At 40.9% G+C, this 25,851-nt stretch overlaps 1 long non-coding RNA gene across 1 annotated transcript in view; it reads right to left on the bottom strand.

Annotated features, from left to right (window-relative positions):
* Nucleotides 1–25,851, bottom strand: part of LOC141569541 (uncharacterized) — a 742,180-nt gene that overhangs the window by 713,811 nt on the left and 2,518 nt on the right. The window lies entirely within an intron of this gene.

A 25,851-nucleotide genomic window follows, 5' to 3' on the forward strand; every position in this document is an offset into this window, starting at 1 on the left:
GACAAGAAATCAAATTCCCAAGCTCAGAATTAGAACCAGATGTGCATGGAAAACAGAAGAGGCCAGAAAGGTAAAGACACTTGTCCAAGGTCACACAGCTATTCAAAGCTGTGCCAGGTCTAGGACCCAGGATTTTTGCTTTGGGAATCTACTTGTCAAAAGACCAAGAGGCAGTGAGGAATCTTCCCAAAATAAAGTATTAGGAGTATCTAGGGTGACTACTCCAAATATTCATGGCTTAGGTTTGGAGAGAGCATTTGCCTCACCATGGAGTATTCCATACATAGCCTTCAGCCCACCCCACCCATGAGCTCCCACTGGGGTAGAACAGACTGTACAGCAAGGTGAAGAAGTCAGCTGGAAGAAAAAAACGTCTGCAAGACTTGTCACTTCCATTTTTATTTTCTACTTTGGGTTCCAACGAAGAGATCCAAATAGACAGCAACAAATATCTGGTCATTTGGTTGTCTATTGATGTTTTCACCCAGCTTCCAGGATATTAAAAGAGACTCAGAAGTTTTGTCACAAATAAAACTTTCTACTTTCCATGATCCAAATGCCTATCCAGAAAGGCATCCAAGCCATGGGGCCTTCAGAGTAAGGGATAAATCACTCCAGGCTGACAGGAGGGTCACCTTGGCCATTTCTTCTCTTATCTTAGGAGAAGGAAAGGTGAGGGAAAAGAGAAGATGACAAATTTTGACTGGCAAACAGTTTACCACTAGAAATTGGAGGATCATCAAACTACAGAACACCACTACTGCTATGCTATTCAAACTGGGTCCACAGACCAATATCAGTATCATTTGGGAGCCTGCTGGAAATGCAAATTCTCAGGCACTACCCCAGATCTGCAGAATCTGAGGATGGGGCCCAAGAGTTAAGTTTAACAAGCCATCCAGGTGATTCCTAAGCACAACCTCAAGAATGAGAAGCACTAACCAAACACATCTCTATCACATTCACAGTAAAACATATATGACTCCAGGAGACCTGAAAAGGCCCCTACCTGGTCCTTGGGTGACAGCTGGTCTTCATCCATTGACATAGGGTTATGCTACTCACATACACAAGGCAAGTTCGCTAGCAAAATAGATCTTATACAAGAAGAGCTGCTCATGAAAAAGGATGTTATACATCTAAGAATTGACTGTAAAAAAATACATACACACATAACTAAACACTTAAATCTGCTTTCAGCCTTAAACCTTCAGCTGTCGGATTTCTGTTCAAAAAGGTATTAGCAGTCCCTGTGAGTCTGGTTGCTACTGAAACCTGAGAGAGCGCTTCCAGAATTTCAGGAGGTTGAAGAGCAGAGATGAGACCCAACTCTTTCACTTTTGGCTTCAGTCCATCCACCACCCATCACCATGGCTCTACTTCACTGATTACCTAAAGACCTGTACGAGATCTACATTCTTTCTACTGCACTGCTTATGAACAAGGGCATTTCCACCTGGGTCTTCAGGGTGATGTCCCAGTTTCCTCCCTTTGGGGATGAAGCCCTATCCTGAACCTAGGCCATCTTCAGTGAGGCCCTGACATTCCACATGCTTTAATAGCCCTCTTCCCACAATGGTTGGATCTGACTTCCGGACTCTGAGTTACTGGCTGGAGTCATGCTCCTAGGCGGACACACAAGTGACAAGGCCATTTCCCTTGTCCCTGTCCAGACTGCTGGCCCCACCCACCACACAAGCCCTGGGGTGGACTTAGTTCACCCAGCCTAATCCACTTGAAACGCTTTCGCCATATTAAATGCTGCTGAGACATGTCTGAAGAGTCACTACGATGGCCCAGCATTACATGAAGCACCTGGAATATGGTGCCAAGCACAGCGCGGTGCTCATCCGCCCGGGGCCTTCAGGCTGCCTCTCATTCAAGCCCACATAAGATCACGGCGAAAAGCATGCTGAAGAAATATCCCTTTGTCATGCTGGCATAGTTAGAAAGGCCTCGCCAAACAGCTATCCCAAGCAACAAGAAATCTCAAACATACACAGACAGCTTCTGGATTTCTGCAGAATCGTGGCTTCTTCATTACAGTTCATTCGGTAACTGGGAAACTCAGTCAACGTAGGTTTGTAGTAATTACATCAGTGGTGATGAAGTTGGGAAACGTAGTGACATGCGCAGATTGTGAGTCACATTTAGTCAGGTGGCAGTTCACCGTACAGGAGCTATACCAGAAATCAGTTCTTTCCGATGTGCACATAGACCACCTGGGGCTGCTGTTACAATGTGGGTTCTAATTCAGTAAGTCTGATGGGAGCCTGACGGTCTGCATTTCTAACAAGTTCCCCTAACATGCTGCTGCTGCTGCTCCTCAGACTACAAGTAGCAAGCCCAGGAACCTCAGCAACACAGGGTGAAAAGGGAGAGAATATAATTAACTTCCTTTGAGCTAAGTTATGTATGTAGATAGCACGAGACCCTTACAGCCAAGTTGCATGATCTCACCAGAAAAGTAATTATTCATATAGGAAAATGAAACAAGCCAGCACTGAGTCTCAGGGTATGAGGGAGGTGGAGGCGGGGGTTCAGGGGTCCAGAAACATACAGAGATCAAGAGGGGGAAGAACAAGCAGCAGTCATGTAAACAACAATGCAGTCCTTCAATTGAATAAATAGTCAATGTTTGAAATGCACAGAAAAATGTCATCTGGAGTACCTGCTGAAGTCAGGCCCAGCGAACACTGAGGAATGACAGATAAGAATTAAGCAGACCCAGGATATTAGACTCACTGGCACAGAGTAGGCAAACCCCAAATTCTTAACGAGCAACGGGAAGAAATCAGTACAGGCAAGCAGACGGTACCAGCGTAAGCACAGGGTCACAGATACAGAGCTAGACGAGCAAGTAGGTGCCCCGTTGTGGGAAGTGAACTTACCTTCTGATGTTCAGCTTTCAGAAGGAACCGAGCAGGGAAATCAAAGTATCCTAGCCCCATAGGAAATAGTGAGTCCGGCAAGGAATCCAGGAAGGAAGGAAGCATGGGAGCTGAAACACTGAGCAAAGGCCCAGGTCTGCAACCCACACCAAATCAGTTGTAAACTTATGTGGTACTGAACCACCTGAAGGCCTTATATTCCTTCCTAACTATGTGGGGCAGAATCAACATGTGTGAGTTCAGTGGCTATAGCTGTGAAAATTGGCAAATAGTGCTAGGCACGTTACCGTGTTTCCCTGAAAATAAGACCTAACAGGAAAATAAGCCCTAGCATGATTTTTCAGGAAGACATCCCCTGAACATTAGTCCTAATGCGTCTTTTGGAGCAAAACTTAATATAGGACCCGGTCTTATTTTCGGGGAAACACGGTAGTAGAACAGTGAGTCTCAAAGTGCCATCCCATATCACAAGTACCAGCATCACCTGGGAACCTGTTATAAAATGTAACTTCTCAGTCCCACTCCAAACCTACTGACTCAGAAACTGAGGATAGAGTCCAGCAGTCGGTGTTTTAACAAGTCCTCCAATTGACTTTGATGTATGCTCAAGTTTGGGAAGCAATGCAATAGAGTCTATTGAAAGCATAGTGGAGAGACAAGGCCAGGTGTGGCAAGGGTGAGTCAAGATAGGTAGCCTTAATAATGGTGCTTTTAAAGAGCTAGTGAAAACTGACGCCAGTTTACAGAGGGAAGAAAAAAACAGTAGAGAAAATGAAAAAATAATTAATAAAACATGCTCAGTGATCAACAAAGGTGGGCAGTGATATTCAAAGGAAGAGTTTCATCAGTGTTCAAGAATCACCAACCATGCGTCTGATAGTCACCTTTTGATTCTGACAATGAGAGAAATCTTGAGTGGCAAGAGGGGTCAACTCATGTGTGTTTGAAATTTCTCTCAAGCTGGATTTTCAAGAGACTCACCTAAAAGAAGTACCATTTGGTGGAAGTCCTTGTGACGATATCTTCTCAGAGAGGGAAAAACAAACTTGAGGAAAACAAACACAGTGGTCTAATGTGATTATTTGACAAAAAGATTTTTGTTTAAAATATGAGCACAGGTGTAGGACATAAAAAACATGTGGAGGTTTTTAATTATACGGATTGATTCAGCAAATATGTGTTGAACATCGACTCTATTCAGATAGTAAGGATGTAAGACCGAATAAAACAATCTCATTCAAAATATTTGCAGAACAGTGGTAAGAGTGGGTGGAGAAGACAATAAATTAACAGTTGACACAGCTGTACAGAGATTCACCTAAGGTGCTTTGGGAGCCTAGAGTTTCTCCCAGAAAACTCTAAGAACTCTTTTCAAAAGGGAGTAATGCTTAGTTTGACTCTAAGAACAATAGACTGAAAGAACATCCTAGCAGAGGAACTGATATGTGGGAAGAGGTGGAGGCAGGAAATGCCTTCTGGAAAATGCTGGAGGCTTGGTATGGCTGGGCGGAGAGGACATGAGGCTAGAGAACTAGTGTGCAGCTCATGGTGACCCTGGGTGCCATCCTGGTAATATTGGCAAGCCAGAGAGGACCAGAAACGGGTGTGCTCTTCAGAAAGACCACTCTGTCTTGGTCATATGGTGAATGGTTTGAAGAGAGGTCCAGAAAGGAGGCTGGCAAGATCAGGAAGGAAAAGATGGCCACAATTCAAGTGATGGACTCAGCCATTAGAGCTCCAGAAAACAGAAATCATGCAGTTCTAAGGATGGCAAGGCCTCTGATGTGACGAAACTGAGACACACTGATGTGCCAGGATCAATTGGGGGATGGGCCCTCGCAATTTGTAACCAATATTAGCAACGTGTTGGCGGTCGATTTCATTATTTTTATAAACTAGAGATGATTCAAGGCTATCCCTGTAATAATGTCAGTTTAACATTTCAATCTGCTTTCTGGAGTGGGAGACGAAGGGCTCAGTGAGCCCACAATAAATGCTAAACATCCTCTCTGAGCAGGACATTTGAGCACACAGCAGTGACAGGATGGGAATGTGTACCCGCCCCCCTGGAGCTCGCCATATGGCCGTGAGGGGAGAGAGGTTATATAGCTCACAGGCCAGGCATCGAGTTCATGCTAACTGCAAGCCATCTTACCTATGACCCAGCACATCGCTGAGGGGAAGGAAAGGCAGGCAGGCCACAGCCCTCTTCCTTTCCTTCTAACCTCAAGGGGGAGAACTCTGGCATGTATCGAGGAAGGTCACCTTTAGGATGCAAAGACCAGTGCTCTGGCTATAGAGGCTTCCCAGGGAGGAAGAACATCGTAACCTTTTTCTTTCTCCTGCCGCTGGATCCTTCCCCTTGACGAGATTAGTATTAGTCAGATGGAAACTACGGGTGACTTCGGCTTGGGAGGGGGTGCTACCCTTCCCTTGGAAAGCCAAGCAGGGAGGGGTTCTCAGGAAAAAAGATGTCAGCTTAGGGCTAGCTCTGCCCCAAGTCTCAGGGTAGAGCAGGGGTGGGGGTAGAATATAAAGTGATTTATTGAGGTTTCTGCACTGTCCACATCGGCTCACCAGTTAGAAAAGAAGATGGGCATTTCAACAGAGATCTGGACCGTAAAACCGAGTGAGTATATGACTCAGGTCCCCTTGGTCATATCTCAGACCCTCAAGTACAGGGTACAGACTCTCCAACTGTGCTCCCAGAGATATGACTAACACCAAGTAGAGTCTACAGGATAGTTTAATGTTGAGGAACAGAAAGTTTAAATGTTCTAAAGGCCCTGGAGAGATTTACAATGAAATAGAAGTTTTTCCTGTGTGGCAGGATTTCAGGTAATTTTAAATTTTTTTTCTCTGATCATCAGAAACTTCTATAATGAATATGATTTCCATAAGTAATAATAAGTAATAATAAAAATTATTTCCATAATAATAAAAATTAAAATTATTTAAATTATTATTATTATGTTGGATAAAGAACCCAATGTTAAAAAATTGATATCATCCCACATACTTGTATATAGGATATGTATATGAGTATCTAAGAAAAAATAGATGTAAAGGTATAATCGGAAGTAAAGATTTTAGAATAAGTGGTCATAACTGAAAATACTGTCCATCCTATGGCTCAAAGATATGTAAACCTACCTAAATGCTACTAAAAAGATGACCATCCACATCTGAGAGTATAATAGAATGTAAAGTTTCACAAAAACTCATAGACACAGAAAATAGTTTAGTGGTTACCAGAGGGTAAGGGGGGTGGGGGGTGGGAGATGAGGGTAAAAGGGATCAAATATATGGTGATGGAAGGAGAACTGACTCTGGGTGGTGAACACACAATGTGATATATAGATGATGTATTACAGAATTGTACACCTGAAACCTATGTAACTTGACTAATAATTGTCACCCCAATAAACTTTAATTTAAAAAAAATGTTTAATATTTCTAAAAGAAAAATGTGTAAAGTTTCACATGTAAGCTCTCATATGCTGGAATCCCGTTTCAAAGCACTGAAATGGCTTCCTTAGGCATAGGAGCTACCGTAGAATACCAGACTAACAAAGACTAACAAAGCTGAGTTCAAAAATGAAAGAGAATGAAATAACAATGGTTAAATCAACTCTGGTCCATCCATATAATAGAGTATTCCTCAGCAATACAAACTATTGACACATGCTCATACCCTAGACAGATCTAAAGGGCATTATGCTTCATGAAAACAAAATCACTCTCTAAAGGTTACATACCGTATGCTTTCATTTACATAATATTCTCAATATGGTAAACGTACAGCAATAAAGAGCAGATTAGTAGCTGCTAGGGCTAGGGTATGTGAATGTAAAGGGTTAGCAGAAGGTTGCTTGGTGGTGATGGAACAGTTCTGCACCTTCACTGTGATAGTGGTTACAGGAACCTACACGTGGAATAAAACTGAACGACATGCACGCATGCGCGCACACACACACACATTCCCCCCTACCCCCCCCACACACAAACAAATGCATATATAATGGTGAAAATTGAAGATCTGTAGTTTTGTTAACAGTACCAATGTCAGTTTCCTCATTTGATATACTCCAGCTGTGACATCCCTGGGGGAACCTGGACGAAGGGCACACTGATCTCTATGTACTATTTTTGCAACTTTCTGAGAATCTATTATTATTTCAAGACAAAATTTTTATAAAACGTGTCGAAATAGGTATATGAATACCATGGAACATTTTCTCTTTCTACTTTAGCAAATGGGTAATTCCTCATAAAATATTTAATATTAAACTAATACAGTATAGGAATGACCACCACACTAAATTTAGGACTTATCATGTAAGAAAATGCTCCTTTAAGAATTGGTATATGAGAACAAAGATGAAAATATAGGAACCTGATACAAAATGCACACACTGGAGAAATGGCCAAACACAAATAAAACTAAGTTAACTGTATATTATTAAAATGTTATATGCTGAATCTAAAGAAAAGAATAAGTGAATGAACTAATCAGAAACAGTTTTGGAAACATGGAGGAAAAACAGAGGGTTGCTAGAGGGGCGGGGGGGTGGGAATAAGGGGAAGGTGAGAGGTTTTGGGAACGTACAGAGGGATAGTGGATGGGGGGAAGGGGGTTCACACAGTGTGAGGGATATAAATGATAAATGTCTAAGTTTTGCTTTGTCTTGTGCACCTGAAACTAATTAAAAAATATATATATAAAAAAAAATGTTATATATACTCGTATATATATTAAATTAATTGAATTTGAATTAATTTTATTGGGGTTTTAGTTAAATTTATTGGGGTGTATAGTGCACCAATCATTCCTATTTCTCAAGCTGTCCATGCACAAAATCCTTATAGTTGTGGTTTTCTTTCTGCTACAGAAACAAAGTATACTGTATATATCACTCTTCCTAGGAGAGGGTGGGTAGCAATAAATATACATTTTTTTAAGAGGAGACTTGAGGATGTAAAGAGAACAAAGAATTCAAGTGGATGGCAGAGCAGGAGTGGAAGGCTGTGTAGCGAAGCTGAGGACAGACAAGGGAAGCTGAGGGGAGCGAGACCTGGGCCTTCTGGTAGCATCTAGGAAGAAAGGCGCAGAGACACGCTTAGGGGCCTGCCCAAGAGCAGGTGCCCAGGGCTGTGTCTGTGCAATCACAATAGAACCCTGAGTCAGACAAGCAGCAAGCATTTAGGTGAAGTATTTGCATATAAGCTGGCAATTTAGCAAAGTGGAAATACAGATGTCTTGTTGAAAATGAAATTCCACCTCAGAAGCAGTCCCCTACCCCAACTCTACACATAACCTACAGGTGCATCTCACCTTGGGCCTTCAGTCACCTCCTGGAAAGGGGAAAAGGGGTGGATGTAGGCCATGGTAGAAAGGTACATCTACTGTAAGAGATTGCTGAGCACCTCTGGAGAAGTGTTGGGGATCCAGTATGGGTTTTCTCTGGCCCACTATTTTGAAGCAGAGTTTCACATGCCCTTGGTTGACAATAAGTTCTGTTCCTAAACTTTAATCCCCAGTTTCTAAACATTATATGTTTATAAGAAGTATTGGCAATAACCATGAAGCTAGTTTAATTTCATTTTAGTCCTTTAGGAGGCCCCAACTCTTTTCAAAATAATCTTGACAGAACCCATTGGTCTTTAGCCTCAACATAATCCAGAAAGGAAACAAAAGGAACACAAGGAGGAATGAGACATCTAAAAGGTATGATGAAAAAAACAATAGCAGGAACATCTATTTAGCACTTACCAGGTTCCGGTTCTAGTGCTTTTGTTAGTTAATGTTAACTTAGTTAATCATCATCACCCGGAGAAGTAGGTATTATTAGTATTACCATTCTCATTTTTCAGTTGAGGAAACTGAAGCACAGAAAAACTAAGCAACTTCCCCTGAGTCATGCAATCATGAATGGAAAGCTTTGATTTAAACCCTGTCTCAAGTCAATGGAAATGGAAAAGCAAGAAAGAAATAGGAAATGGGGATTCTCCTCCAAAGGGATGTTGTCTTCAATCAAGTATGTGTCTCTCTTTTGATGCTGGTATTTCCTACTTAATCCCACATCTTGAATTCATAAGAGCACTTTTCAACAAAATGTTTGTGGCTCAGAAAGCAACTTCAAAGAAAATAAGTGCAATAAACCAAACACATAGGTCAGGGGCAAGGTAACCAACGTGAAAAGATATATAAAATTGTATTTTCCCACCTTGAGTAATTCAGCTTCAAACAACCCAAAGTCTCTTGAAATCAGATATCCTGTAGCAGGTCCTATTCCACATTCCAGAAAGAAAACAGAAAATAACTGCCACACATGTCGGATTACAGCCGATGAAATGAAATGATGTAGTGTTTGGTCCATAGCAGTGGTTCTCAAACTTAGGCTTGTGTCAGAATCGCTTGGAGAGCTAATGAAGAGGCCGTTTCATTCAAGGGAGGCAGGGCCTTGGCCTTGTTATTTTACCTGGTTCCTGGGTGATTCTTATACCCACCACAGTTTGGGAACCACTGGTCTGCAGGGCTCTGCGTTCTGCTAACTGATGGAAAAGAGTCAGGGACAGCAGAACTGCTCTTCACTGGTTGGATGACTCGTTAGCGATGCTGAATTCCGAGCCTGCGTTATCTCTTTCAGTGGGGAACCTGGGCACACATTAACCTCCTAGGGTCTCCTTCACTTCTGCATGTACAGATTATGCTATTACTCACCCACCACATAAGGGCTATTTGAACTAAACAATTAGTGAGCTGGCCAATTTAAAAACTACCAAATGTTTTTCAAATGTTTATTATACGGTCCTGGGTCTAATAACACTGCTACAGGAATTTCTTTCATTTACTTATATGTTATTTAAATGTAAAAAAAATGATATTTTAGTTGTGAAACAAATGAATTGCTACCAATTGAACAAGAGTAATTTTTTTGCAACTTGAAATAATCCAGTCTAAATAAGCAAATACAAGGAATACGTACAAAAATGGTACCACGCTCGTTCTGAATATGGTTTCTACTTAACAACAGAGCAGCTCCCAGCTCTCGTACCACACTGGCATTATTATCCAGCAATGATGAGGCTGTGGAGGGGGTGATTTAAGAGTATGCGACTAGAAACAAAAAGATCTGCGCTTGCTTCCAACTTGGAAAGTCACTGAACTAAATGAAGCTTCCGTTTCTCATCTCTGACATGGAGGAAATAACCCTTAATGGGTTATCATAAGAGATCATGTCTGAGAACTGTTCGGCTTAATGCCTTGCACAAAATAAGTGTTCAATAAATGTTACACTGCCGTTACCCTTGTTCTGTCCACATCAGTTGGTGACTAAGGTTTGAATAGAATAACCAGGCTCTCCCTCCACCTGTTAGTTCCTTCCTATCACATCACAACCCCATCGGTTCTATCCTAATGGCCCAAACTGTGAGGCACAGCTTTCTATAAGAGATAAGCCTTGAACTAGATCTTAAAAGATGAGGAAGATAGACTAAAGGGCCACAGCTCTCACACTCACCACTGTCTAGTAAACTGTGGCCAAGGAGGACATGGCCACCTCGGTGACTTTCCTTTGAGTGGGGACAGTGTCCCTCAAGGTATATCTTTGTTGTAACACTTCTCCTGTCCAGAATGCCCCGCTGAGGCCCCTGACATTCTTACCAGTCTTTAAACTTAGTTAGCTTTTCCTTGGCAAATCTGTGTGCCTGTGTGTAACGAACTAACAGAAAATTCTGGTAGCCAATCCCTTTATGCTCTACATAGACTCAACGACCTTTTTTGAATCTGTAGCAGCAGGAAACATTTCCATTTTCAATATGGGCCTGCCATTTGTCCAAAGGCGAGCTCCTAGAGCACCACCTTTTCTCCATTGCTCTTTCCTACCGCACAGGTATATTCTCAACAGTGTCTCTCCCAGCGCATGAGCAATAACAACTGCTATTTGCTGGGTGCCTATTGTGAACCAGACAGTTTACATACAATCTCTTGAGGCACATATAATTATCCCATTTTATAGATGAAGAAATCAAAGGCTCTGAGAGGTTAGGTAACTTGCCCAAGGTCATACAGCCCATAAAGCTGAGCTACGGTTTGATCTAAGTTTCACACAGTAGCAAGGTCCTTTTCTCTCCCCAGTGCTTACGGTAGGGTAGTGAAAGGACGTTTTGCTTTGAGGCATGTTTAAAGTCGTTTTTCAGCCCGCCGTGTTGTGTTCTCGTCATTTTGTTTCACCATAGCTACATAAGCAGAAATTGCTTCAGAACCTGCTGTCCCTGGGCTGGGCTTACATCCAGCTCCAAGCTACACTGGGGGGAGCAGTGCTTCTATTAAATTAATGTGCTCCAACACCAGTGCATCATTCCAGTCACCTGAGAATAGGAAAAGCCTTATCAAGAACTTGCTATTCATTTTAAGCCACTTTAATCCCCTTTGGTTTGATGCAAATTCATTTCATTAATAATTAACAGCACTTGGCAATGCTTTCCCTCAGTCTCAGTTCTTGGTCGGCATTCCACTTTGCTGAACCTGAGAGAAATCAGGGTCAAACCAAGGGAGAAAAGAAAATGAGAGCCAGGATCTAGCATTAACCTACCCACCCCGACCCCCTACGGAAAAGGCAAGCTAACTATTGAAGCAACAGATATTGGCATTATCTGTGAGGCGGTTTTTGCATGATCCTTGTAGTTCATCTTCTTAATATTACATCTTTAATGAGCTCATCCATGCTTTGATAGTGTGGCTTTAAACCTTCCTTTTGGGTAGATATTATAGATCAGTGGTTCTCAGCTTTGGCCAGGATACAATCACCTCTAGAGTGTAAAAAATACACATAAAATCTAGTAAAGCCGAACATCCACATACCTTATGACCCAGCAATTCCACTCTGAGGCATATGTCCAACAGAAATACACACACATATGTGCATTAAAGATGTGTTAGGATGCTCACAGCAGCACACAGTAGCCTCATACTGGAAGCCACTCAAATGTCCACCAACAATAGAATGGGAAATACATTTTCACACAACGGAATAATATACAGCCTGTGAATGAATGATATACAATTACACATAACAATATGAAGGAATCTCACATATACAATATTGAGGATAAAAGCCAGACACAAAGGAGTATATACTGTATGATTTTACCTAAATAAACAACAAAAACAGGAAACAGGCAACACTAATCTATGGTGTTAGACGTCAGGATAGCGACTCGTGGCGGGGGATTAGTGATTGAAAAGGGCTTCTGGGCTGCTGGTGATGTTGTTTCTTGATCTGAGTGTGGATTACTTGAATGTTTTCACTTGTGAAAATTCAATCTGTACAGTTATGATGATGTGTATGTGCCTTTCTGTGTATATTATCCTCCTGTACAACGTTTAAAATGTAAGAACATAAACATATTGCCTCCAACCCAGTAGCCTCCACACCACCCCAAACGCACACATACACACCTACTCACTTGCCCTGGGAAGCCTAAGTCAGCAGCCTTGGGGCCCTCCCACACTGATTTTTAAAGCTTCTCAAAACAATTTGACACTGTTCGTGTCATCTCAATATTCTTAGTTTTCTCTGGCCTTCCAGCATTTGCAGTAAACTGGTGGGAAAACAATATCATTCTATTACCATCTGCATGATATGAAAATGTAGGAACTGAAAAAAATCAAATCAATTTACTGGACAGAGGTATAAACTGAGAACATTGTAAAGCTCCTCATTCTCAAAAAAAAAAAAAAAGAAAGAAAGAAAAGAAAAGAAAACAAACGAGCCATGGAGGAACTTGATCGTTTTTGCTATGCAGGCCTAATGAACATGGCATAGCCTGTCCTTTTTCCTAATAACAGTCACAAAGCAGTAACAGCTAACACCTAAGCAAGGCATCACTGCAAATGATTTACATAAACTTACTCATTTATACCTCATAACTTTGAGATAGGAATCATTATGTTCGTTTTACAAATGAGGAAATTGAGGCAAGAGAGGTTAAATAACTTGCACATAGACATACAGCTAGTAAACCCCAAAATCATGATTTGAATCCAGTTTAGCTTGAAGGTCTGTGCTCTTCACCACTTTATTATATTCCTGTATATTCCATGTTGTTTCGTATCTTGTTTCCATTTTAAATGGACTGTGTTTAATATATTTATAGTAAGTGACAAGCTATAGCCAATTGAATATTAGCATCTCTGCTGAAAATTACATATGAGATGACTGAAGCCAATCATACAGATTTTACATCAGTTCTTTTTTTATAGCTTTGAGATATTTACATATAACATGTAGTTTACGGTGTATGACATCATGATTTGCTACACATATATTTTGCAAAATGTTTACCGCAATAAGGCTACTTAGAACTTCCATTTTCTCACATAATTATCATTTTATTGTGGTGACAACATTTAAGATCTATTCTCTTAACAACTTTCAAATATATGAATAATACAGTATTGTTCATTGTAATCACCATATACTGTACATTGGATCCCCAGGATTTCTTCGTCTCATAACTGGGAGTTGATACCCTTTGAACAATACCTCCCCATTTCCCCCACTCCCAAGCCCCAGTAACTACCACTCTACTCTCTGTTTTTATAAATTCAGCTTTTTTAGATTTTACATATAAACACGAATATATAATATTTGTCTTTCTCTATCTGACTTATTTCACTTAGCACAATGAGCTCAAGGTCCATCCACGTTGTCCTAAAAGGCAGGATTTCCTTCTTTTTATGGCTGAATTATATTCCATTGTAAACATATACCACATTTTCTTTATCCATTCATCTGTTGATGGACTTTTAGGTTGTCTGCATGCCTCGACTATTGTGAATAAGGCTGCAATGAACAGAGGTGTGCAGATAAATCTTCAAGATAGTGATTTCACTTCCTTTGGATATATAGCCAGAAGTAGGATTGCTGGATCATAGGGTAATTCTATTTTTAATTTTTGAGGAATCTTCATACTGTTTTCCATAGTGGCTGCACCAATTTACATTCCTCCCTAGAGTACACAAGCATTTATTTTTATCCATCCCCTCACCAACACTTGTTTTCTCTTGTGTTTTTTTTTTTATAATAGTCATTCTAACAGGTATGAAGTGATATATCATTGTGGTTTTGAATGGCATTTCCCTAATGATTAGTGATGCTTAGTATTTTTCATGTACCTGTTGGCCATTTGTATGTCTTCTTTAGGAAAATGTCTATTCAATTTTTTTGCCCATTTTTTAATCAGATTGTTTGGGTTTTTGCTATTGAGTTGTATGAGTTCCTTTTATAACTTGGATATTAATAGATGGTTTATGAATATTTTCTCCCATTCTTCAACTCTAGGATCCCTGTTTGGTTATTTTGAATGGTTTCTATTTCTTTGTTAAACTTTTCATTTTGTTCAGGCATTGTTTTCCTAATTTAATTTGGTTGTCTCTGTTTTCTTGTAGCTCACTGAATTTCTTTAAGAGGATAATTCTGAATTCTTTGTCAGACTGTTCACAGATCTCCACTTCTTTAGGATCAGTCATTGGCATTTTGTTAGTTTCCTTTGGTGGTGTCCTGTTGCCTTTATTATTCATGATTTTTGTGACCTTGCAATGGTGTCTGTACATTTGAGGAACTGAACAACTCTTCCAGTCTTTACAGACTGGCATGGTAGGCAAAGCCCTTTACCAGTCAACCTGTCCAGAGATTCTGGGTGGGCCATCTGGTGTGTCGGTGGGTGGGCTTGCTGCTGGAATCCTTGGGCAGGCAGGTCTAGTACCTGGGTCAGCAGGTGGGCAAGCCTGGTGCACAGTACAGAAGGACCAGCCCAGTGACTGGGTCTGTGGGGTGGGCCTGGTGGTAGGCCTGCCAAGGAGCACGGGTTCACAGGTACCCACCTGGATCCTGGGTTCAAGAGGACTGATGGGGAACCTGGATCCACAGGAATCGCCTAAGGCTACAGGGGCTGGCTGGAGCTGGGATATGCTAGGAGCCTGATGGCATGGGAACTGCCAGGAGCCACAGCAGCTGGCTGGCACCAGGGTGAACTGCAAGCCTGAGTATTCAGGAATCTACCAGGAGCCTGGTGCCATAGGAACCCCAGAAGCCTAAGTCTGCAAGAGCCCATCAGGAGCCTGCGGCCACTAGAGTCTATAGGCACTGCAGTTCATCGGAGTCCACCAGGAGCTTGGTGCCAAGGACACCACTTGGGTCCATGGGAGCTACCTGGGGCTGCAGTAGTGGCCCGGAGCTGCTGAAACAAGCATGCACCAGGTTGAAATGGGGGACTGGTATCCCGGGAACCTGCTGGAAGCCTACATCAATTTCTTAAGTGTTAAGAGAAATAAGCAGGTCAACCATGAAAAGAATTCCCTGACTCCAAGGACATTCATGTAAGTGTAGTTACTCATTTATTAGCAAACACAAAGTGAATGCCTCCTCTGTGACAGGCATTGTGCTGGTGCAGCCAACCCAATGGCGGGTACAGCCAAGGTCCACATCCAGGACTCCAGCAATTTCCCCACCCCATCCAACAGGCAGACACTGGGAAATAGCACAGGAGTTAGTGTAAGTAATCACAGCGCCACAGAAGAATATAAGATAGGGAAGCATCCCACTTAGGGAGGTGAGGGAAGGCGTCCCTAAAGAAGTGATCATGATGTGAAATCCGAAGGATGAGTGGGAGGTAAAAGGGAAGGTGGGTGGGGCTGTAGAAAGAGTTTAATGTGTGTATGTAAATAACTGTAATGCAAGTCAGAATAAACATCTACTATAATAGACACACAAAAAAAGCACAATAGAACCTCAGGATCATTTTCCTTTTTCATTATTATAAATCACCGGAAATTATCATATGTCAAGCATGAACCCAGAAACCCTTGTATTAGGTTTGTAGTTGGTCTCAAAAGCCTGGAACACAGTAAGACAAAAACCCTGCAGGACAGGAATTTGAAATAGTACTTTCAATTCAGCATATGTTGAAGGAGTCAAGACATCAAAGTAAAAGAGGAAATAATGGTGTTTACCTTTTCTAGAGAAAACTAGCAACAAAGAAGGGAAAAGAAAAGACCCTAAGATGCTAAAATCATCAGTCCCAGAAGGTATTCCTGCAACTCTCTAGGCTAGAAGCTCCCCCACGCCCCCACCCACCACGGCTGTGGTTAGCTCTATCATAAAAGTAAGGGCACCCATTAGACCAAAAGACTTCATGCAATATATGAAGAATATGTGTAAGTGCACGTTCTCAGACTGCCCAAAAGGTTTGGAATAAATCCAGGTGCAAAGAATGAATAGTTTTTGCAAATCTAAACCAGCTCCATACCACCTCCTGATATGACCACTTTCTATACTGTTCTCCACTTGCCACAATCAACCAATGTGGCCTTTTGAAAATGTAATTGTGTCATGGGCTGTACCGCCTCCCCCAAGAACCCTTCAATGGTACCGACTGCTCATAAAGTGAAAATATAGTTCTTTCAAGTAGCCTGCAGTTGCTGCCTGGTCTAGCTTCTGCCAACCTCTCCAACCCTTTCTTGCACCCCACTCATTTTCTCTCTGTGTGTTTCCCAACAGTAGCCTTCTTTCAGTCTCTCATGCTTACCATGCACCACATTACCTCAGGACCTTTGCATACGCTGCTCCTTCTAAATAGAATGCTCTCGTCATCCCACCCTTTACTTAGTTGATCCCTAATCATCCTCTGGCTCTTGACCCCTATTTGAGACAAGCCATCCCTGGTCTCTCGGACTGCATCAACTCTCCCTGTTATAAGCTCATGTATCCCTCTTCCATGGCACCTGCTAGAGGTGCAATTGTACTTATAGTGTCTTGATTATATGATTAATGTCTGTCAGCTCCTTCAACATGAGGGCTGGAATCTTGTCTGGTTTTGCTGACTTTGTACACACAGTCCCAAGCACAGTTCTTGACTCACCGTGGGGGCTTCACAAATATCCATGGTATGAATAAAGGGGTTTTAAGGAGCTCCTCAATTCCTATGCATCTTTGGTTAGCATACCACTATGCTACCAGGTCACTCTCATAAGAACCATGTCTAAAGAAATACAGTTTTAAAATAACAGTATATTTTATCCCTGCAAGAATCTTGAAGGAAGGCAAACAAAAGTTGAGGAGGGTTTGCTACTCTTGACAAATAGCATATTCTAAATATCTTGGTTACTCAGAAGTACAGTCCAAAAATCTTAGAATGGGAATGAGAAGGAAATAAACATTTAGCTGTTTTAACCTAATGTTAATGAAACAATACTCTATGTTTAACTGGATCTAGTAGCTCTTTCATTTAATCTTAACATGTTTGAGGAATGTTTTTCCCTGACAGGAGAAAACACTGAGTTCTTGCTACAAAGGACAAAGAGTTGTTGTTTATTTCTTTGTCTTGTTCCTTTGTTCTTTTCAGTTTTATATCCCACATATGAGTGAAGTCATATGGTTCTCGACTTTTTCTGTCTGATTTACTTCACTGAGCATAATAAGTTCAAAAAGTCATACACACAGACAACAATTTAGTGGTTACCAGAGGGTGAGGTGGAGGGCGGATGGTAAAGTAAAGGGTAAATGTGGTCAAATATATGGTGAGGGAAAGAGATTTGACTCTGGGTGGTGAACACACAATATGATGTACAGAGGATGTATTACAGAATTGTACCCTTTAAACCTATGTAATTTTCCTATCCCTTATCACCCCAATACATTTAAGTTTTAAAAAAAGGACAAAGAAAGCAAAAGAAGACAACTGTGGGATTCCAGAAGGGCCTTCACTGCTAGTAATTTACATTTTAGACTAGTGTTTGTTTTCCTCTTTTATCAAATTAAACATAATTATATGCACTCCCTACCCGTCCCATTGGGAGTTTGGAGGAATTAATGAGATGCTGTTTGTGGAGTGCCTGGGGCCCCTTGGAAACGCTATTATTAGAACCGGTAAGAAAAACATTGCTTCTGGTACCTTGGGGGTGACTTCCAGATGATCGAGGCTGACACCAGAAAAAAATAGTAAACTGAAACAGGAAAAACAAAATTGCTATTCGGTGAATTTTCAGTAATGAAAATTATCCTTTCTTTCTGAACTTCTAACAGTACTCTAATCCAGCAGCCGTTAGCCACATATGGCCATTTCCTTTAAACTGGGGAACCAAATTTTAAAAGAAATTTAATTTTAATTTATTAAAATTTAAATCTCTTCGTGTGGCCAAGTGGCTTCCTCATTGAATAGCGCAGCTATAGAACATTTCCATTATCAAAGAAAATTCTGCTGGACAGGGCTGTGAATCTAGGAGGGTCTTTTCCTTTCAACTCTTTGCATGTGAATCCTGATATTTGACACTTTTAAACCCTCGCCCAGAGTAGGGGTTTGGAACTTGTTGATCTAGAAGAGAAATTACTTATAGCGCTAAAGAGAAATTGTTCTTAAGAGGCAAATGGTTTCCTTTCAAACTCATTCGTTTTGCCTTTTATAAAGTGCTGCCTTGGCTTGGTTAGCATTAAAAATATGTGTAAAATTAAAAATAAATAAATAAATAAAATAAAATAAAATGGAAAAAATATGTGCAGCGTACAATGGGTTAAAGGTTTCTCGTTTTCCCCTGTCTTATAGTTCTCAGTGTCCTATCTATATATATGCACTGAAGTATGAGCAGAAAGTAGAGTAAACTATCTGACTGACCACGAAAACGGAGTTCCGTAGCTAAAAACTGCTATATTTGGTTGCTCATAAGATAAAACACAGGCCATTAATAAATACATCCTCATAGGCGACAAATCCCCTTTTGTATGAAATGCTGCTAAATCTCATTTTTCTCTTCATACTATTTTAATCTTGTTGGATTGGGGGTGGGGTAGGGAACAGAAATGAGCCCAATGCATTCTAACTTTGTGTGGGTGTCTCCCTGGCTTGGTTACCAAAGAAACCATTATGTTCCATACTATTCAAATAATGGCTCTACTAGTGCTCTAAATACTTTCTTCTTTTCTAACCTGACTACACTGCAGATTTAGAGCCACCATCTGTTGGCCAGCAAAAAAGAAGGGTTTCTGGAAATGCCATGGCCCTTTTTTCCATGGCCTCCGTCTCAAGATTCCAACCCAAGAAGTCTGCTTCCGAGGCCAGTGTTGGCCAAGCAAACCCAGGATGCTGTGTCTATGCACCACTGCACTTCCGAACTGCAGAAGTGAAAGGTATTTGCAGACAGCCCATGCCAAGCCTCCTGCTGCCCGTGCTATGAGGCTCCTCTCTGGCTGCAGTTGCGAGGGCATTGCTTCTCCAGCCCTGTAGCATAGGGAATCTGGGGGCAATGACTGTTTGCCTGTCACCCTGGGCATTGAAGTCAGCCACGTCACCCTCCGGTGGATGCCCACCACTGATCTCTAGAGCAATGAATACAACATATGAGAGACCTATTTCCATGGCTGCCAGGTTGTGCTGTGTCCTCCAGAGCCTTCCACTCCAAAGAAAACCCAGGAGCCCAGGATACTAATGCCCATACGAGAGATTTTCAGTTTTCACCCCCTACTGACATCTGTCCTTCCCCACCCACTTTTTTCCAGCTTTACTGAGATATAATTGACATATAACAAATGTAAGTTAAAGGTGTACAACATGATAATTTGATACACATATATATTGCAAAATGATTGCAATAAGGTTAGTTAACACTTCCATCACCTCACATAATTATCTTTTTCACAGTGAGAACATTTAAGATCTATTCTCTTGGCAACTTTCAAGTACCTAATACAGTAATGTTAACTCCAGTCACCATGCTGTACATTAGAGGACTTATTCATTTTGTAACCGGACGTTTGCACCCTGTGACCAGCTCTCTGTGTGTACAGAGGCACAACGCACTTGCCAATTCCCTAAGAACCTGAGGCAGCCAGGAACTGAGGAATGAGGTCTTCTTGTGAACCTCCAGGTCTCTGTAACCAAGGGTTTTGAGCTACTCTCCCAAGCAGTGCGGCCACTCTTTTGGAGATTTCACATAGATGTCAAAGGGCTTCCAAATTTCTCTCTTTTGTGCATCTAAGTATAAATCTGCTGAAACCTGGCAATCTGTTCAACCACAAGAATGTTACTGATTGCAACTTAAGAACAAGCAATTATTCTTAAAGCTAGTAGCTGCTTCCACTAAGACACACACACACACACCCTTTGGAAAACAATACTGTAATCCAGGGTTCTCCAAACTACTTGGCTCAAGCATCCTACCCATAAAAAAACTTTTTGCACACCCCGACATATATGTACCTTTATTTATTAAACACATACACACTATATTACACTAATGTGTAATATATTACACATTATAAAATATGGTCCCAAAATTGAAGTCTTAAAAACATTAAAAATGAAAATACAATATTTTTAATTGTGTTTAATTTTGTTTCATTTATTAAAGGTACAAAAGTCATTCTTGCTCTCACTAGAAAAATATGACATTTTCAGAGCAATTTGATCAAAGATGCTCTTTTATTTTTTAATTTAATTTAGTTCATATGTTTTATGCTAAGTTCCGTTTATGTTGATACTTTGTTTTTAAAGCTATAACAGCGACAGAGAGAGAGTGAGAAAGAGAGAGAGAGAAAGAGAGAGAGAGAGAGAGAGAGAGAGATTCCCACAAAGATACATAAATACAAATAGAAGAAGGGTAAATTTAAAACTTGATAATACCTGCTGTAAAAAATCTAATATCTTTATAACTTAATATGTATAATAATATGTTTTTTAAAAAACAGATAAACTTTATAAGCCCCTTTACCAGGTACATGTAAACTTCAGGAAGTGGCAACTCCCTGAAAACACACACATGAGTCATGGGACCACTGTGAGCTCTTTCCCTTCAGGATATATGATAGATGACCAAGCAGCATACAGACGAGTATGGGCATCTGTGTCTATCTGGATGTTAAATACTAGTAGAGTTGCCATATTTTGAAAATAAAATTACTGGATGTCTCATTAAATTTGGATTTCAGATAAACAACAAATACTATTTTAGTGTAAGTACAAGTATGTCTAATTGTTTATCTGAAATTCAAATTTAATTGAGCATCCTGGGTCATAAGGTAGGTAGTTCCATCTTCAATTTCTTGAGGAAGCACCATACTGATTTTCATAGTGGCTGCACCAATCTGCAATCCCACCAATAGTGCACAAGGGTTCCCTTTTCTCCACATTCTCGCCAGCACTTGTTGTTTATTGGTTTATTGATGATAGCCATTCTGACCTGAGTGAGGTGGTATCTCATTGTGGTTTTTATTTGCATTTCTCTGATGATTAGTGAAGTTGAGCATTTTTTTCATAAGTCTGTTTGCCGTCTGTTTGTCCTCTTTAGAGAAATGTCTCTTCATGTCCTCTGCCCATTTTTTAATAGGGTTATTTGTTTTTTTGGTATTGAGTTGTATGAGTTTTTTTATAAATTTTGGATATTAACCTCTTATCAGATGTATCATTGGCAAATTATCTTCTCTCACTCGGTAGGATGACTTTTTGTTTTATTGATGGTTTCCTTTTGGAGAAAGGAAACTCCAATTTCCTTTTTTGTGAAAAAACTTTTTAGTTTGATGTCATCCCACATGTTTACTTTTTCTTTTGCTCCCCTTGCCCAAGAAGATAGTACAGCATAAGGAAGATAGTGGTATTGCAACAGCTATATAAGATGTCAGAGGGGCAATAGATTGGGGGCGGGGGATATCACTTTGTGAGGGGTGTAAATGTCTAACTATTATGTTGCTTTGTACATCTGAAACTAATAAAATAATAATAATAATAATAAATGAAAAAAAACTGAGAATCCTGTATTTTATCTGGCAACACTTAAATACTAGAAAAGCTTAATTTGTTTCTCCTCTTTTTTCCTTTCGTTAAACAAAAGTAAATGTAAATAGAAGTTCTAATATTTTTGTTCTGCATGGTCATCACTGGGGACCTCTTCTAAGAAGCTACGACCAGAATCCCTGGACAAACCAGTATGCTCCTCAAATAGATAACACAGCAAATGCTAATAAGAAAACACCTCTCTTTCACTTAAGTTCCTGAAACTACTCCCTCCCAAACACCCTCACTACACTTTAGTAACATTCCCAGTCAATGCTATGACTGATTGATTCAGAACCTTCATCTTTCTGGCCATTAAGTTAATTCAAGGGGAGGGAGAAAATTAGGAGTAAAGCAGAAAGAACTGAGCCACATGCAGGGGTATGTGTGTCAACTTACACATTCCTGTTCCCTCTATGGTTTACAGGGGTAGCAGCAGGCACACTTCACCCTTCCCACCCCACCACTGGCACCCAGGACGCGGACCAGCCTCAAAAGAGTTCACATTATAGGAATGCAGTCATTATGACCTAAAGAATTGAACAGAACACATGCTTGGAAGATGCATCTCTATGCATTTACACTATAAAATTCTGACAAGTAAATATAATATGACCAGAAAATGACTTATCATTCACACTTCCCTGCATACTTTCAATAAGACTGCCCGTCATCAACAAAGCATGATAAAAACAACAACCTTTGAGAGACTCATTAGAAGCCAGTGTTCATGGCAGCATGATGGCTGATGCTGTGTCATGGGCTATGAAATAGCCAGCATTAAGTAAAGGGTTCTAGGGAACTATAGCACAGGAAGGTCTCTGTTGTTCCGATATAAACAGGTTCCAAAAAGTGATGGCATCATGGGTCTCTTTCTCACGATGGGAGCAGGAGGCAAGGGGATATTATCCAGGAATGGTGTGTTGGACAATAAAGAACACCGATGGATGGCACCTAAACCTGAACAAAGACAAGATGATGGCTGGACACAACAAAGAATCTTCAAGTGTACTGATGTGACAATAAACAAATATGTAAATACTGCATCTCTACACACTGTCCTAAATCTTCACCAGTAAAATGTTATACTCCATATGTGTGCATAAATTTTTGTAACAGAGATTTCATTTCATTGCTTACATAGCTAGAGGACCCACACAAAATATGTGTTAGGGGCCCCACACACATCAGGGGCAGCTCTAGTACCAAGCAATCCCATGTTCTCCTGCGCTGCTCCAATATACTAGTGCAGTTTCAAAATGATACATAGACTCGGGACATTGTCATGGGCAAGGTCATCCTCCACATTATAAGGAATAACAGTTCTTAAGTACCACCTCTGTGCCTGGCACTGTGCTCAGGGCTATACATACATTATCTCATCTTATACTCACGTTCAACCATGACAAAGAATAAGTAGCTTTGTTTGAAGCCACTATATCTGAAAACAATGGATTAAGCAGTAATATATCATGGAAAGAGGTTAATTTGAGTTTTTTGTTTTATTCATTTCCCCGAACTGCTGTGGAACAGGCAGATCTCAGACCTTTTCATCTCCCTTTACAACTGCAGAAATTGAGTTCTAGGAAAGAACAGGAGGGAGACTGGCAAGAGCGGGCTAAGAGATTTCTCCTGAGGAGGTACAAAGACTGTAGAATAAGAACAAAAGGCCTTGACATCCCAGACTATATCCAGACCCTGTCTCCAGACGATTTTGCCTCACTAACAAATATGGAGAAGTTCTGAGGTGACCTGACTGCCCAGGGCTCTGCAACCCCTCAAACACCCAATGCCCAGACCAGGAAAGCATGTCTTCCTTTCCCTGGATCCAGAGACAGGGTACCCCTGTGATCTCTGAAATGCCCCCCGTCTATGATCAAGCAAACCTTCATCCTTGTTGTTTCACTATGCCATACAGAAGCAAGACAGTAACACAGAGTGAGTGTGAGCACTGAAAACTTATCTGGGCCAGCTAACATGGGGTTGCGGGCAAGTGGCGTGAACAGCAAGATCCTTGCATGTTTCTCCATTCATTTCAGCCCAAGATCTCAGCACCACTTGCTGCCAGCTCCCTTCAGATAGAGAATGACGGACAGAGCCTTTCTCCCCTCATCCTTTGACCTCTACCAAGACAACCCATGAAGGTCATCATCAGTGCCTCGTGCAGGAAAACAGGGACCATTTCCCAACAAGTTCACATCACAGAAAATTCTCCAGCAGGACAACAGACAGGGGAATATCAGGAACTTTGTCCTTTCTCCTCTTTGCCAATTAGTTTTTGACCTTTATTTCTAAGGTGTGTTTTAATCCAGTAAGACATGGGCCAAAGAGAATGGAAGCCAACTTATAACGATATACATGTGTAGAGTGTGTGTGTGTGTGTGTGTGTGTGTGTGTGTGTGTGTGTGTGTGTGACAGTGAGAGAGAGAGAAGAATATACAGATTAAAAGAGGTAGAGAAGTACCTGTCCATGACATGGCCACTCCCCGTCACTTTGACTACTTCTCTGCCACTCTTCCTCTTTGCTCAGGCACTCCAGCCACACTGGCCTCTTTGCTACTTGAACACACCAAAGTACCTCCCATTTTAGCACTTTTATCTGGAATGCTCTTGCCCACATAGCTGGATCCTTCCCATCATTCAGACCTCCACTAAAATATACCACCAGCTCAGAAAAACCTTTCCTGACTGACCCCATCTGATGATATTCCATCCCCACTAGACACCCCCTAGCATATCACTCTATTTTCTTCAGGTATTTATAAGTAGTTAAATCCAACATGCTCATACATTTATTTCCTTGCTCATTATTAGCATTACTAATTCCATAAAGGCAGAAACACTGCTTCTTTTGCTCTCCCTGTATCTCCGGCAGTACAGTGAATGGCACTTGCTAGGCCTTCAATACTGTAGAAATGCCCTCCCTCACCTAGTCACCCTTCTCTGTAAACCCCTCAGTCTGCCATAGCCCTCTTAAACAGGCTCCAAGAAATACAACTCAATTCTTACCATTGTATCATTAGCAAAGAACAGCACAGTGCTCTTTGGCATTACACAATTTCCTCAGCCCTGGTTCAGTGGCTGATTAGAAAATGAGTTTTTGCATATGGATTGATGGGTCTATTCTGAAAATTTTAAGGGGCAGGGGGTCCCTAGGTCAGAAATCACTGCCCCATATCATGCCATGTGATGCTATATAATCATGAGTCAAGGCCCTCACAGCCCAGAAGCTGAAAGTGTCTCCCTAAAACCAGACTGAGATCTACAGGTATATACTGGGGACACCTTGTACCCCAAATGTTTACCACATAACCATTCTTCAGATGTTAATGGTGACTTTGTATTTTAAGAAATAATCTAGAAGATTTTAGACATTTTGTTGCATATTATTCCAATTTTTGAGGTGACAAAAACTTGTTTGCATTCACAAAACATCATTTCTTTTCCTTCTGGGCTGATAGCTGGATTACAGTTTAGGGGGGCCGTGTGACTGAGTTCTGGCCAATGAAATGCGGATGGAAGTGATTTACACCATATGCTAGAAGGAGACTGGATCACTGAATGACTGAGTGGAGTAGAGTCAGCTACACCCCCTACCCGAGTTGGAATGTGACACGAGTGAGAAGTAAACTCTCATTGTACTAAGCCACTGAGATTTTCTGAATGGTTTGTTATGACATTTATCCTACCCTGATTTATACAGAGGAATAAAACAAAGATCCTTTGATAATAATAATGTTAAATTTTCAAAGAGAGGCAATTCAACTTTCTGCAATCTCAGCCATTTTGGGATGTTACAAATTATGTAGTTTTATCTTCAGTGAGTGACGAGCAAAGAGCTAGCGGCTTTTTAGATGACATAAACATACTGTATTTGCTTTTAAAGTGCTGGAAATGTTTTTTAACTAAAACATGAAAGAAATATTTTAACAGGCTGAGTTGGGGGAAATGCTCAACACGAAGAGACCAAAATGTTTTCCAAAAAGGGAAACAACTCAATATGGTCACAAAGTCCTCCCCAGGCTTTAATAGAGAAATATCCTAAGTGAAGTAACATTGCGGGACTTATTCAGAAATTTAAGAGAAATTTTCTCATGAGGTTAGGATGCTGTTTAGTTTTCATTTAATTTAATAT

This window comes from Rhinolophus sinicus, chromosome X (assembly GCF_036562045.2).
Source record: "Rhinolophus sinicus isolate RSC01 chromosome X, ASM3656204v1, whole genome shotgun sequence".
NCBI classification, from domain to species: domain Eukaryota; kingdom Metazoa; phylum Chordata; class Mammalia; order Chiroptera; family Rhinolophidae; genus Rhinolophus; species Rhinolophus sinicus.